Source organism: Diabrotica virgifera, chromosome 8 (assembly GCF_917563875.1).
Source record: "Diabrotica virgifera virgifera chromosome 8, PGI_DIABVI_V3a".
Taxonomy (NCBI): domain Eukaryota; kingdom Metazoa; phylum Arthropoda; class Insecta; order Coleoptera; family Chrysomelidae; genus Diabrotica; species Diabrotica virgifera.
The window spans coordinates 135,878,383-135,892,515 of record NC_065450.1 but is presented as its reverse complement, the minus strand read 5'-3'; the positions used below and the strand labels follow the sequence as shown (position 1 = coordinate 135,892,515).

At 33.3% G+C, this 14,133-nt stretch overlaps 1 protein-coding gene across 2 annotated transcripts in view; it reads right to left on the bottom strand.

Annotated features, from left to right (window-relative positions):
• Positions 1-14,133, bottom strand: part of LOC126890385 (prolactin-releasing peptide receptor-like) — a 1,660,146-nt gene that overhangs the window by 1,513,340 nt on the left and 132,673 nt on the right. The gene's annotated exons all lie outside the window — the stretch shown is intronic.

The following is a 14,133-nucleotide window of genomic DNA, read 5'->3' as shown; positions in this document are numbered from 1 at the left end:
AACAAACCAAAACGTCAGAAATTGTACTTAAAATATGTGAAGACATCCCCAATCGTCTTTCTTTGTACCTATCTCTTTTCAATTTACTGAGTCTAGATGGTTCATAAAAATAACATGTGTTTTTACTTAATAACAGGCGGCAGCTGGTTTGTCATTAATTTCATGCGTGGAAGAGAATGATGCTAAATAAAAAGTATGTGTTTTATCTCACCAGGTATTAATGACGCACGGGTAAAGACTCGCGGACTCAACTGTAACTATGGTTACCACAATTACGTTAGGACTATTTCTGATAAATGTATTTAGTTGAAAACTAATTAATTCAAAATTCATTCAAATTTTTTGCATATAAAGAATAATTTAGTCGGACATTAAACGTTGAAGGCACCACGGGTATTATAATAATAACACTTTCGGTCAACGTATATACCTCGGGCCGAAGGCACTCGGTCTATACACCACTGACCTCAATCGTTATTATCCTTATAATACCCTTGGTACCTTAATAACTATAATATTGTTCTGAAGCTGTTTCTTTTTGGCATGTTTGTAATTAACTATTCTAATTGGGAAATAAGCCACAATTTAACTTGAAAAAATAATTTTATTAACGTTTTGACTTTCAATTCGGACGTCGTTATCAAAATACAAAATATTAATAAATTAAACAAAAATGATGTTGCTTACTAAAAATTTTTTTTTAATAATTTGTTTAATCTGACTCATTTATGTCGGCAATTCAGACATATATTATACATTTTAAAGCAGACTTTAAACTGATATTGCCAATATTTATGAGTTGCGTTCCTGGGACGACTTTATTGAAAGATAGTTCATTCTTTTTAAAGACATATTACAGGCTATGATTTTTTTGTAACGGATATTCTCGAGCTAAAGTAGATTTCATGTAATCGAATGAACTATTTTTCAATAAAGTCGTCACAGGAACGCAACTCATAAATATTAACAATATAATTTTAGAGTCTTCTACTCTAAAATGTATAATGTATGTCTGAATTTCCGATATGAATAAGTCAGATTAAACGAAATTATTAGAAGAATTTTTTTACTAAGCAACAACATTTTTGTTGTTGCTTGGAATTGGAAGTCGAAACGTTAATAAAATTATTTTTTCAAAATAAATTGTGGCTTATTTCCCAACTAGCATAGTTAGCCTATCTAAAAATGCGAAACATCACAAAAGAAAAATTTTCAGAAGAGTCTATAAGGTGAAAAAGTCTAGATAACAACAAAAATTCTGGATCTACCAAAACAAAGATAAAAATATGACCAAGAAAAACCTGGGCTACAAAAGCACAAAATAAAATCAGTTAATAGAAAAATTCAATGATATAATACACCAGTTAAAAAAATAGTTATTTTTCTATGGCAGTGCTAAAAGAGCCACTTTCCTGCACGCATTTCGTTTCCGAAAGTTGAACTTACCCGCACGGCGTGCGTGAAAGTAAATTTTCCCTCACGGCGTGCGGGAAAGTAAAATAGCTTGTAATATGGCATTATAATATATTATAATACATGCAATAAACTAATATTTAGATATTATTTACTAATTTATTTCAAAATTATCTTCTTGTGTTCATGTTTTAATGAAATTAGCGCGATTATTTCATTCATATGAGATTCTGAGCAATAGAAAGCTACAGAAAGCTAAATTAAATTGACAATTTTTGATAATTTCCCGCGTCAAGTATATTACGTCAGATGCCCTTCGTTGCTACGAAAAAATACATTCAGTGACATTAATGACAATTAATGTTTTAAAAATTATAAAAGTGATGACTTTCAACCGTGAAATATTTATAACAACTGTGTGTTTAATTGTACTAATTTTGTACTTACATAAATAAATTACAATACAATTTTGGTTTTGAACAGTTTTATTCATGAAATAATCGCAACAAATTGCACTCGATCTCTAAAATTAATATAGAATTTTTGCCCTCGTGACACTTTGACATAATTTCACTCGCCTTCGGCTCGTGAAATTAAAACTATCAAAGTGTAAGTCGGGAAAAATTCAATAATTTTAGAGCTCTTGTGCAATTACTACTGATAATTCGATGAAATAAAATTATTTTGACATAATATTTAAAAGTCAGATCAGTAGACAATTACAATGGTTTTGAATCGTCGTCATGGTAACCCATTATATTGAAAGTTTGGTTTTGACAACCTTGTCAAAGAATTAATTTGTGAATTTTCACTTCTAAATAAAAATTGATATAACTCTATTTTTTGTGGCTTTTTTCCAAACGTACGGTCCTAGAAAAAATATTGTTCCTAACTCATGCGGAAAGTGTCTTCCCCGCACTCGACTGCTTGCCCAAACTCCGCTATCGCGTCGTTCGGGTCAACGGCAGTCTCGTGCATGAAAGTATTACTGTCCGCACTAGTTAGGAAAATAACCATTTCCTAACTAGTGCGTAAAGTGATACTTTCCCGCACGAGACTGCCGTTGACCAGTGCGCAGTAGACTAGTGCGGGAAAGACGCTTCGCTCATGAGTTAGGAACAAAAATTTTGTACGGGGCCATACGTTTGGAAAAAAGCCACAACAAATAGAGTTAAATTAATTTTTAAGTAAATCAATTTTTCAATATGTAATACGAAAATGTATGCAAATTTAATCATTTGGAAAAACAAGAATGTTTTTACTTATTCCTTGGTAATATTAAAATGTGAACGAGCAATTCGTTGCAAACTGCAAATGTATCACTGATGCAAGCTGATCATTGAATTGTTCAATACGTTATCTGGCAAGGTGGTCAAAACCAAATTTTTAATAAAATATAATCTCATGACGACGCGACGGTTCAAAACCATTTTTTACGGCTGTGCTAAAACAGCCACATTCAGCAATTTCAAATGTCCCTTATAATTAGAGACTGGAAAATATGCACTAAAAAATGTCTAAAATATGCATGCAATATGCATTTTAAAACAAGCTGAATATGCACAATTAACATGCAAATATGCATTTATATATGCACTTATTTTTATATGAATAATTTTATGGTTTACGTTAAATACATAAATAAATAAAAAATAATAAAAATAAATAAATAGGTTTGAATTTAATCCAAATTGTATTATTATTTCTTAATATATTTTTTTAACTTCAGGTTTTGTGACAAATAAAACGGCAAAATATTTTATTTTGACCACAAGATAAATAAGAGTACAATAAAATAAATGTACATATTTTTATTGTTACAATATTGATTCATATTTTCTAAACTAATATTATAAAAAGAGTACAATAAAACAAATTTACATATTTTTATTGTTACAATAAATAATCATATATTGATTCATATTTTCTAAACTAATATTATGTCTTCTATCTGTTAATATTTGTTTATAGGCAGAAAAAGATCTCTCAACGTCACAAGATGTAATTGGGGCATATTTAAACTTTGCTATTAGAGACGGATCCATATTAATATTTTCATCGAAGTTTCCAAAATTGATTATATTATTTATTGAACGCAATAAAGTGAAACCCTCATTTTTGTTTAAAACGTCATCAAGTTTATCTTTAATTTTTACTCCAATTTCCCCATTCAGATTTGTTATTTTCTGTTTAACCGAATCAACAATAGACATACTATTGTGAAGACATAAATTTTGAGCCTCTAATTTTGTAATTGAACTTTCAATGATATCGAAATTCGATTTTATATACAACAATTGATTTTTAATAGACTTTTCTTTAAAAATATTTTGACAGTTATCAATAGCGGTACAAGTCGGATCAAAACTTGAAATAACGCTTTTGATGTCGTCGTAGTGTTCAGATAAAAATATAGCACTTTTAAGCCAAGTTCCCCATCTGGTTAATACTGGTTCTGGTGGTAAAGGAATATCGGGAAGCATCTCCCTATATACCTGTACACGTAGTGGTGCTTTCAGAAATACTTTTTTTACATTATTTATTAAGGTGTTTACATTGGGAAATTCAATTCTAACTTTCTCTGCAACTCTGTTTAGGCCGTGCGCCAAACATGTACAGTGAATTAAATTAGGGAAAAAGATTTTAAGATTGGATGCAGCTTTCATCATATATGAGGCGGCATCACTAAGCATTAATAATATTTTTTCAAATGGTACTTGATCAGGTAAAAAAAAATTTGTTAGGGATTCGTTAACAAATCTAGCTATTGTAGCATAGTTTGTTTTTTCCAAACATTTTACACTAATTAAGTATGAGTTTTTAAAATCGCCAGAGTCGTTAAGAACTCCAACAATTAGATTCGCAATTTGTCGACCCTTTGTATCCGTTGTTTCGTCGACGGAAATCCAAAGATATTCGGCTTTTAACTGATTTTTAATACTCGTCATCACATCTTTGTAACATGCACTGACATATTTTTTCCGAAGAGTTGAAGAACTTGGTATTTGAGCTGGTTTATCTTTAATCTTGCAATAAGTTTTTAAAAAGTTTTGACACGATTTATGTTCTAACTTGTGCAGAGGGATATTGCAGTTCAAAAAAAAATGGCATAAATCCTTTGCAAAGGTTTCTTGCCCAACTGACGTATTCTGAATCTGCAAACTGTTCTGTAGAATCTGCTGGCGAGGTTTATTATCATTTTTTGATAGCTTAGTTTGGTGAAGTGAAGTTTTTATGTGTTGAACTACTTGGAATTTCTTTTGACATGGAATCTGGAATATAATGATAATGATGTTTTAGATGTTTTCGTAAATAGATACCTACATTAAAATGATCAAACTTTTTAAACCTCCCCCAATTTTTTTTTATTTCTCAAAGTGAAATTGAAATCGTCAAACAATAAAGTACAGTCAGTGTACCGTAGTATACAGGGTGGGCCACTCTCAACACCTCGCTCTGTATAAGCCAAACCGTTGCGAACTTTAAAAAACAGTTTTTGAAGAAATGGGACGGTTTGTCATTTTAGAATAGACAGACACATAGATGTGCAAAGAAGTTTGATAAGTTTAAAAATCTATTGAAGTGGAGAACTTACCTTTTTATCACAAATGGTGCAAAACATACTTTCACTGTCGATAACTTTTAGATGATTGTTACTTCCAATCCAACTTCTGAGAAGACTTGATTTTTCCCTTGCTACTTTAGGCATTTTCACAATAATAATAAAATGATTTTTTTACACAGTATAGTCAATAACTTGCAATCACAAAAGTTGAATAATCGGCGATTGATTTAAGACTAACCATTCATAAAATAAAATAATCTATCCTACCCTTAAAATGCTTAAAATTTCGTTTTGGTTGGTTTTCCCAGAATAATTCATAGTTGGCCGACACCAGCAGAAAGTACAGGTAATATTTGTAATGTTATTCAAAATATAATCGGTATTTACTTAGGTAATTTGTAAATTCTGAGAAGTCTATAAATCTTAAATATCCGGATAATGATACCTGCAGCTATAAATAACGCCCATTATGTTTATGGGTACAACAACAAAGGAGCTTAACAGCAAAATATTTACTTTCACATTTTATTTTAATGGATGTTGATGTTACTAATATATACCTTATTTTTAAATGGGGTAGAGTAAATTCCCATCAAAATATGCATTTATATGCTCTTAAATCTCCAAATATGCAAGGCATATGCATTTATGAAAAACATGAGAAATATGCAGCATATATATGCATATGCATTTTGCATATAATCCAGTCTTTACTTATAATAAAAAATCTCAAAAAAAAATATGCGTTTAAAATAAAATCTTCAAATTTATTTTGGTCATATTGGATCTGACATTTTGTTTCAAGAAAATAATTGTAATTAGCGACCCTAATCTACACTCTGGGCCAAAATTAACCGCCCACCTTAAAAATGGGTCATTTTTTTGTATCATATTTCCTAAACCTGCTGTCCGATTTAAGTGATTTTTTAAAAATGTTATAGCTCTGTTCTTTATCAATATCGCTGTTATAACGTTGTTGCGTAAGAAGTAAATTTTCATTGCATACTGGGTTTACGAATCAAACTGTGTATTTTTCTCAAAGTTCGCATCACCCTGTGGAATATTCTGGCATTTGTAAAATACTGAAATTAAATCCCGACTATAGCCTCATATTTTCTCAATATTGTGTTTTTTGATTCACTCGCCTATGTTGGATAATAAAAAAGTTAGGTACTTTAACAACTAGGCATGTTCTTTATACCCCTTGAAGTATGGCAAACTTCAAGGGGAATTTCTGCATGAAAAAATAATGACAGTTTGCTTTGTAAACGTATGTGCGCAAATGCTTCGTTGCCGATATAGAGGGTGTTGAAATTTTTCTTACAAACTGAAGATTTATTTATTGAAAAAATGAATAACCATTTTCAATTTCGTTGCAAAACGAAAATACAGCCGAACCATATTCTAGTCCAATCAGAGAGTGCCGCAAGCACCCCTATGCCATTTCGTTCGTTGCAATCCGGGTCTGCACGCTGGGGTTTGTTTTGGTTGGATCGGGGAGAGCAGCATATGTGCCTCCTGATGAGAGACTAATAAGTTTCGAAACCGGTAGGGGTGCTTGCGGCACTCTCTGATTGGACTAGAATATGGTTCGGCTGTATTTTCGTTTTGCAACGAAATTGAAAATGGTTATTCATTTTTGATTTACATTTACTTTGTGTGGAGTATGAAGGGAACCATTCTCGTTGGAACTTTACCGCGCTGAGCAGATGGGACGTGAATTGTAAATTGTAGAATTCCCTCATCTTCCTTAGTCTCAGCATCCGTATGGCTTGCAAATTGTAGAGGCCTCGGAGGTGTAACCAGAGAAGGTTCCCATTGTTTTCATTCTGGTGGGATGTAGAATAGCATTATGTTGTTTTATATGCCATTAGAATGAAAACTTACTCTTTTTGGTAGCAGTTGCCGCTAGGGCATCTATGCCATTTCGTTCGTTGCAATCCGGGTCTGCACGCTGGGGTTTGTTTTGGTTGGATCGGGGAGAGCAGCATATGTGCCTCCTGATGAGAGACTAATAAGTTTCGAAACCGGTAGGGGTGCTTGCGGCACTCTCTGATTGGACTAGAATATGGTTCGGCTGTATTTTCGTTTTGCAACGAAATTGAAAATGGTTATTCATTTTTGATTTACATTTACTCTGTGTGGAGTATGAAGGGAACCATTCTCGTTGGAACTTTACCGCGCTGAGCAGATGGGACGTGAATTGTAAATTGTAGAATTCCCTCATCTTCCTTAGTCTCAGCATCCGTATGGCTTGCAAATTGTAGAAGCCTCGAAGGTGTAACCAGAGAAGGTTCCCATTGTTTTCATTCTGGTGGGATGTAGAATAGCATTATGTTGTTTTATATGCCATTAGAATGAAAACTTAGTCTTTTTGGTAGCAGTTGCCGCTAGGGCATCTATGCCATTTCGTTCGTTGCAATCCGGGTCTGCACGCTGGGGTTTGTTTTGGTTGGATCGGGGAGAGCAGCATATGTGCCTCCTGATGAGAGACTAATAAGTTTCGAAACCGGTAGGGGTGCTTGCGGCACTCTCTGATTGGACTAGAATATGGTTCGGCTGTATTTTCGTTTTGCAACGAAATTGAAAATGGTTATTCATTTTTGATTTACATTTACTCTGTGGAGTATGAAGGGAACCATTCTCGTTGGAACTTTACCGCGCTGAGCAGATGGGACGTGAATTGTAAATTGTAGAATTCCCTCATCTTCCTTAGTCTCAGCATACGTATGGCTTGCAAATTGTAGAAGCCTCGGAGGTGTAACCAGAGAAGGTTCCCATTGTTTTCATTCTGGTGGGATGTAGAATAGCATTATGTTGTTTTATATGCCATTAGAATGAAAACTTAGTCTATTTATTTATTGCTTTAAAACCGGTTGATATATACAAATGAAATTTGGTGTGTTTTAAGAAGTTGTTATTTCACATTGTTTAACATACAACTAAGAATTTAAAATTCACCATTGGCGCGCATACGGGCGATATGACGGCTCATATTACCCGTATGCGCGCCAATGATGAATATTAAATCTTAATTGTATCTCAAAGAATGTGCAATAGCCACGTCTTAAAACCCATCAAATTTCATTTGCATATCTCAACTTGTTTTAAAACAATGAATGAATCGTCAGTTTGTAGGAAAAATTTCGACACCCTCTACATCGGAAACGAAGCGTTTCTTGATATACATTGTAAAGCAAACTGTCATTATTTTTTCATTCAGAATTAGCCCTTAAAGTTTGTCATACTTGTTTAAAAACACCCTGTATTGATGAAAAACAAGGCTATTTGTAAAGTGCCTAAATTTTTTATTATCGAACATAAGCGAATGAATCAAAAAACAGAAGGTTGAGAAATCATGATGCTATAGTTGGGTTTTATTTTCAGTATTTAACAAGTGCTAGAACATTCCACAGGGTGATGCGAACTTTGAGAAAAAAACACAGTTTGATTCGTACACCCGGTATACAATGAAAATTTACCTGTTTAGCAACAATATTATTACAGGTATATTGTTAAAGTATAAGGCTATGGCATATTAAAAAAAATACCTAAACGGACAACAGGTTAAAGAAATATGAGACAGAAAAAATGACCCATTTTGAAGGTGGGCGGTTTATTTTGGCCCAGAGTGTATCATATTCGACAAAAAAAATTTGCGTTTGGATTGATATTTTCAATTTCTTTCCGCCATGTTCGATCCGCCATTTTGTTTTTCAAAAAAATAATGTCAAATTCTGAAGTATATGAACAATACACACTTTTAAAGGTTAATGATTCATGACCACCTTTACGGTACTCGGAATCACAATCACAGTGCAACAGGTCACAATCTAGTTAAAAAAATCGAGCGAGATTTTCAGTAGTAATTATACAAGAGCTCTAAAATTATCGAATTTTTCCTTAGTGACACTTTGACAGTTTTAATTTCACGACCCGAAGGGGAGTGAAATTATGTCAAAGTGTCACGAGGGCAAACATTCGATAATAATTTTAGAGATCGAGTGCAATTTGTTGCGATTATTTCATGAATATAACGTTGTTATAAATATTTGACGGTTGAAAGTCATCATGTTTATATTATTTTTAAAACATTAATTGTCATTAATGTCACTGAATGCATCTGCATCATAACAGCAACGAAGGGCATCTGACGTAATATACTTGATGACGGGATATTATCAAAAATTATCGGGTGTAATATTACAAGAGAGTGAGAATAAATTGAAAATAATGCGACAGTTTTTCGAAAATTTTTGTCTGGCAATAGACACGAGAGCCCGCAGTGCTCGTGTGGCTATTGCCCAATGACAACAAATTTGAGTAAAAATGAAGCATTATTTTCTTATTTAATATTACTGTCATGTGATATTCGTAAGATTATTTTTTAATACGTATATTATGCATATTTTGTTAAATGTGACAGTTGCCAAAACTAGGAAACTGGTTGCCATTAAACAGAAACAATCTACTTAAAAAAAATTATATCGGTAATTTTCTACAGTAGACAATTCTCAGTATAATTTTAATGTGATTGGACAGAATTAAACACGTGATCAAATATCTTACTATACGATTGTAAGTTAAAATCATCAAAAAATAATAATTTTTATTTCTGTAGCGTTCTATTGGTCAGAATCTCCTATGAATGAAATAATCGCGGAAGTTTGGCTCAAGTGTCTATGACAAGACGTCGTGGCTGTGCAGATGTGAAGAAAAAAATGGTGTATTTTATTTTGTTTGTTTGTTATTTGATGGAGATGAAAACCGAGTGAAAAAGGTGTACGTGATTTAAAACATCTGGACGAAAAGTTAAAAAAAACACGAAAAGTCGGACAAACATATGAAAAATATTACACGCTTCCAGCTATTAGGCACAACTAATATTGTTTCTGGTTTAAGTAGTGTATATGTCGAAAAAATTATACAGTGTGGAAGGTACTTATGGAATAAAATTATTTGTGTCATTGTTTTAAAGAATTATAAAAATCGCTGGGACCCGCCGATTTTTATATATAAATATGCACTTTTTAATTTTAAATTTAAATGTATATAAAAACCCGTGTATATTTTTATATTTTTGAAAGCTGCTTAACAACCTGATTTCAACGAACCATATCATGTAGGGTGTATTATGAACTACAGGTTGAAATTTTGAAATTAAAAGCCATTAAAACCTCTTATGGAATAAAATTGTGTGTGGTAAGAGCGCCTACCTTTGGACCGAAAGGTCCGAATGGTCGTGAGTTCCAATCTCACCAGGGTCAGAAATTTTTCGTTTATTATAAATTAGGTAATAAATGAAAATAGTTTCTGTCCTTGTGGGGTCGGTACTCAACGGAGGGACCGCAGACGTTCGGATACAATTAGCGTCTTTTTGCAAAGACAATGACGTCGACTTTGCAAAGTAACAAGACACTTACTCAACACACACACTACACATGACACTAGATACCTGACTGAAAAAATTCACCGTACCTACCTGGCCAATGGCCATTACTTGTCGAATCATTAGCTAAAAAAAAAATTGTGTGTCCTTATTTTAAAATATTAAAAAAAATACTAGGACCCGTCAACCTTTAAATTCTAATGGGCGCTTTATAAACAAAAATTTAAATTTAGATGAGCCACCTACAGGGTGAGTTACCAAAGTCTACCTTAGTGCATGATCCTTAGTTTTAATGAATCGCCCTGTATATTTTTATGTTATTAGAAGCTAATTAACAACCTCATTCTATTATGAATAATACAAGGTGAAATTTTGAACTAATTTAAAAATTGTGTTAAATAAAAAACAATAAATACAAAACCCAATCCCAATATATTGATACTTAGTTTAGAAAACTGATAGATAATTTAAAAAACAAAACCTTTATATTTTACAGTGTGATACCTCAATTATTAATTTCAAAATTTTTTATTTTTAATATTTTGATGCAAATAATTATATATGATTTCAAAATTTCACCTTGTATTATTCATAACAGATCCTTCATAATACACACTTTTGAGATAAGATTTTTAAGTAACTTCTAAAACACAAAAATATACAGAATGTTTCATTAAAATTAAAGATAATGGACTATGATATACTGGTTGAATCACCCTGTATTTTTTAAATCTATGTTTAAACAGTGCATATTTGAATTTAAAAGTTGACGTTACCTTAATGTTTTTTATAATTTTCTAAAAGAAGGGTACAAACAATTTTAAGCCATAAGTGGTTTCCATAGATTAAAATTTTAAATGTTCACCTTGTATTATTCATAACATACCATACATGATATAGTTCATTAAAGTCGAGTTGCTAAGCAGATTTTACAAATATAAAAATATACAGGGTGTTCCGTTAAAACTAAAGCTTGGACTATACTAGGCTTCCGTGAATCATCCTGTACATTTAAATTTATGTTTAAAAGCGCAAATTTATATATAAAAATCGACGGGTCTCAAAGTTTTTTAAAATTTTGTAAAACAAGGACAGAAATAATTTTATTCCATAAGTGCCTTCCACCATATATATTAATACAGAGTAAGTTTGTAATTTTGAATAAATTCAATAGCTCAAATACTAATTGTTTTTAAAAATGAATACCCATTTTCAATTTCGTTGCAACACGAAACTACAGCCGCATCATTATTCCAGTTCAATCAGAGAGTGCAGCAAGCACCTCTACCGGTTTCGAAACTTATTAGTCTCTCACCAGGAGGCACATATGCTGCTCTCTCTGACCCAACTAGGACAAACCCCGGCGTGCAGTCACTGATTGCAACGAGCGAAATGGTAGGGATGCCCTAGCGGCAAAAATGTTACTCTGCATCCTTATTTACTTACTTATTTACTCCGTGGTGTTACAACCCTTCGTGGGTTTTAGCCGACTCGACAACATGCCTCCACTGTTTTCTGTCTTGAGCAAACTCCATCCAATTCTCCACGCCATTCGCGCTTAGGTCTCCTGCTATATTATCTCGCCACCGGAGTCGAGGGCGTCCGCGTGGTCTCCTTCCAGTTGGGACTTCCTCCCACACCATTCTTACTGTTCTTTGGGCAGAATGTCTTCTGAGGTGTCCTGCCCATTAGAGTCTTCTGGACTTTATTTCTTTTATGATGTTGGCGTCTGGGTAAAGTTCTTCGAGCTCTTTGTTAGTTCTTATCCTATATTGTCCTGATGCTTCATCCAGCACAGGACCAAAGATCTTCCTTAGGATTCTTCTTTCCCAAACAAGTAGTTTCCCAAACAAGTTGGTGCCGAAATCACACAAGATACAACCGGAAAGTATGGACTTGGAGAAAGGAACGAAAGAGGGCAAAGACTAATACAGTTCTGCCAAGAAGAGAAATGCATTATAGCAAATACTTTGTTTCAGCAACCTAAAAGACGACTATGTACCTGGAAATCTCCAGCTGATCAAGAGGGAAAGATAGTCAGAAATCAAATTGACTACATTATCATTAATAGAAGGTTTAGAAACAGTATTACATCTGCAAAAACATACCCAAGTGCAGACGCAGCAACTAACCATAATCTGCTCTGTGCTGGATTCAAACTAAAACTAAAAAGAATAAAAGCCCCCACAACGCAGAAGAAACCTAATACTCGACTCCTAAGAAATGCCGTAATAGCAGATGAGTTCGGAAATAAGATAAATCGTGAGATTAAAAAACAGTTAGAAAGATCTGAACAAGAAAATATCGGTTAAAATCTAGATATCATGAATTCCGCCACGGTCACCATAGCAAACGAAGTTTTGAAACCAGAAAAAGACCCAATAAAGAAAAAGGATTGGATGACCGATAAAATACTAGACCTTATTCAACAAAGAAGAAATTGGAAAAACAAAGACGAGATTCGGTATAGAGAGATATATCGACAAATAAGATACGAGGTTAAGCGAGCAAAAGAGGACTGGATGGAACAAAGATGTCGTGAAATAGAAGAACTACAAAGAAAACATGACGAGTTTAATATACATAAAAAGCTTAAAGAAATTACCTACATTCAGAGAAAAAGAACTCCTCACCACTTAACACCACAAAGTATACGAATACTGGTCCTAGTATTTTAAAAGCGGAAGTAGAGAAAGCCATCAAACAGAGCAAAAATGGGAAATCTCCAGGCCCTGACCAAATACCATCAGACTGGCTCAAACTTCTGGATGACGATAATGTCTCACAATTAACAAACATTTATAACCATATATACGAGACTGGAATGATGCCACAGATATGGTTGGAGTCTACATTTATTCCACTCCCAAAAAAACCTAATACATCATCATGTAAAGACTTTAGACTAATTAGTCTCATGAGCCACTCTCTCAAGCTACTTCTTAAGATAATTCTTAATAGAATCAAGCAGAAATGTGAAGAGACAATGGGAAACAAACAATTCGGTTTCAGAGAAGGATTGGGAACAAGGGAAGCTTTGTTCTTAATGTTAACATTACTTCAACGATCATGGGAAGTACAGAAACCAATTTACGTCTGCATTATAGATTTGAGAAGGCGTTTGATAGAGTTCAACATGATAGGTTGTTTGAATATCTAGAAATGATTGGAATATATGATAAAGATCTGAGACTTTTACAACATCTATATTGGAATCAAGAAGCTTCTATTCTGGTAGACGGCAAAGAAACAGACAAAATTTGCATTCAAAGAGGTGTCAGACAGGGTTGTGTGTTATCCCCAACTTTGTTTAACGTATACTCAGAAATAATTTTTAATGAAGCCTTGGAAGGACAATGTGGAGTTCGAATCGGGGGAGAAACTATTAACAACATCAGATATGCAGACGACACCGCGATCATGGCTGAAAATATCGAAGATCTTCAATTCCTTATTGATCGAGTCACTAGAGAATGCTCCAATAACGGACTTAACATAAATGCAACAAAGACAAAGTTACTTGTGGTTAGTAAACAAAACGTCGGCCCTATGCAACTAATTGTCAGTGATGAATCAATAACAAAAGTTAACCATTTTAAATACCTAGGATGTTGGATAAACGAGACACTAAATCCGGATAAAGAAATTAAAACTCGTATAGAAATTGCAAGAGGAGCATTTATGAAATTTAGATCTATTCTGAGCAACTCTCAGCTGAATTTACAACTAAGAATCAAGTTCCTAAAATGTTATGTGTATCCTGTAT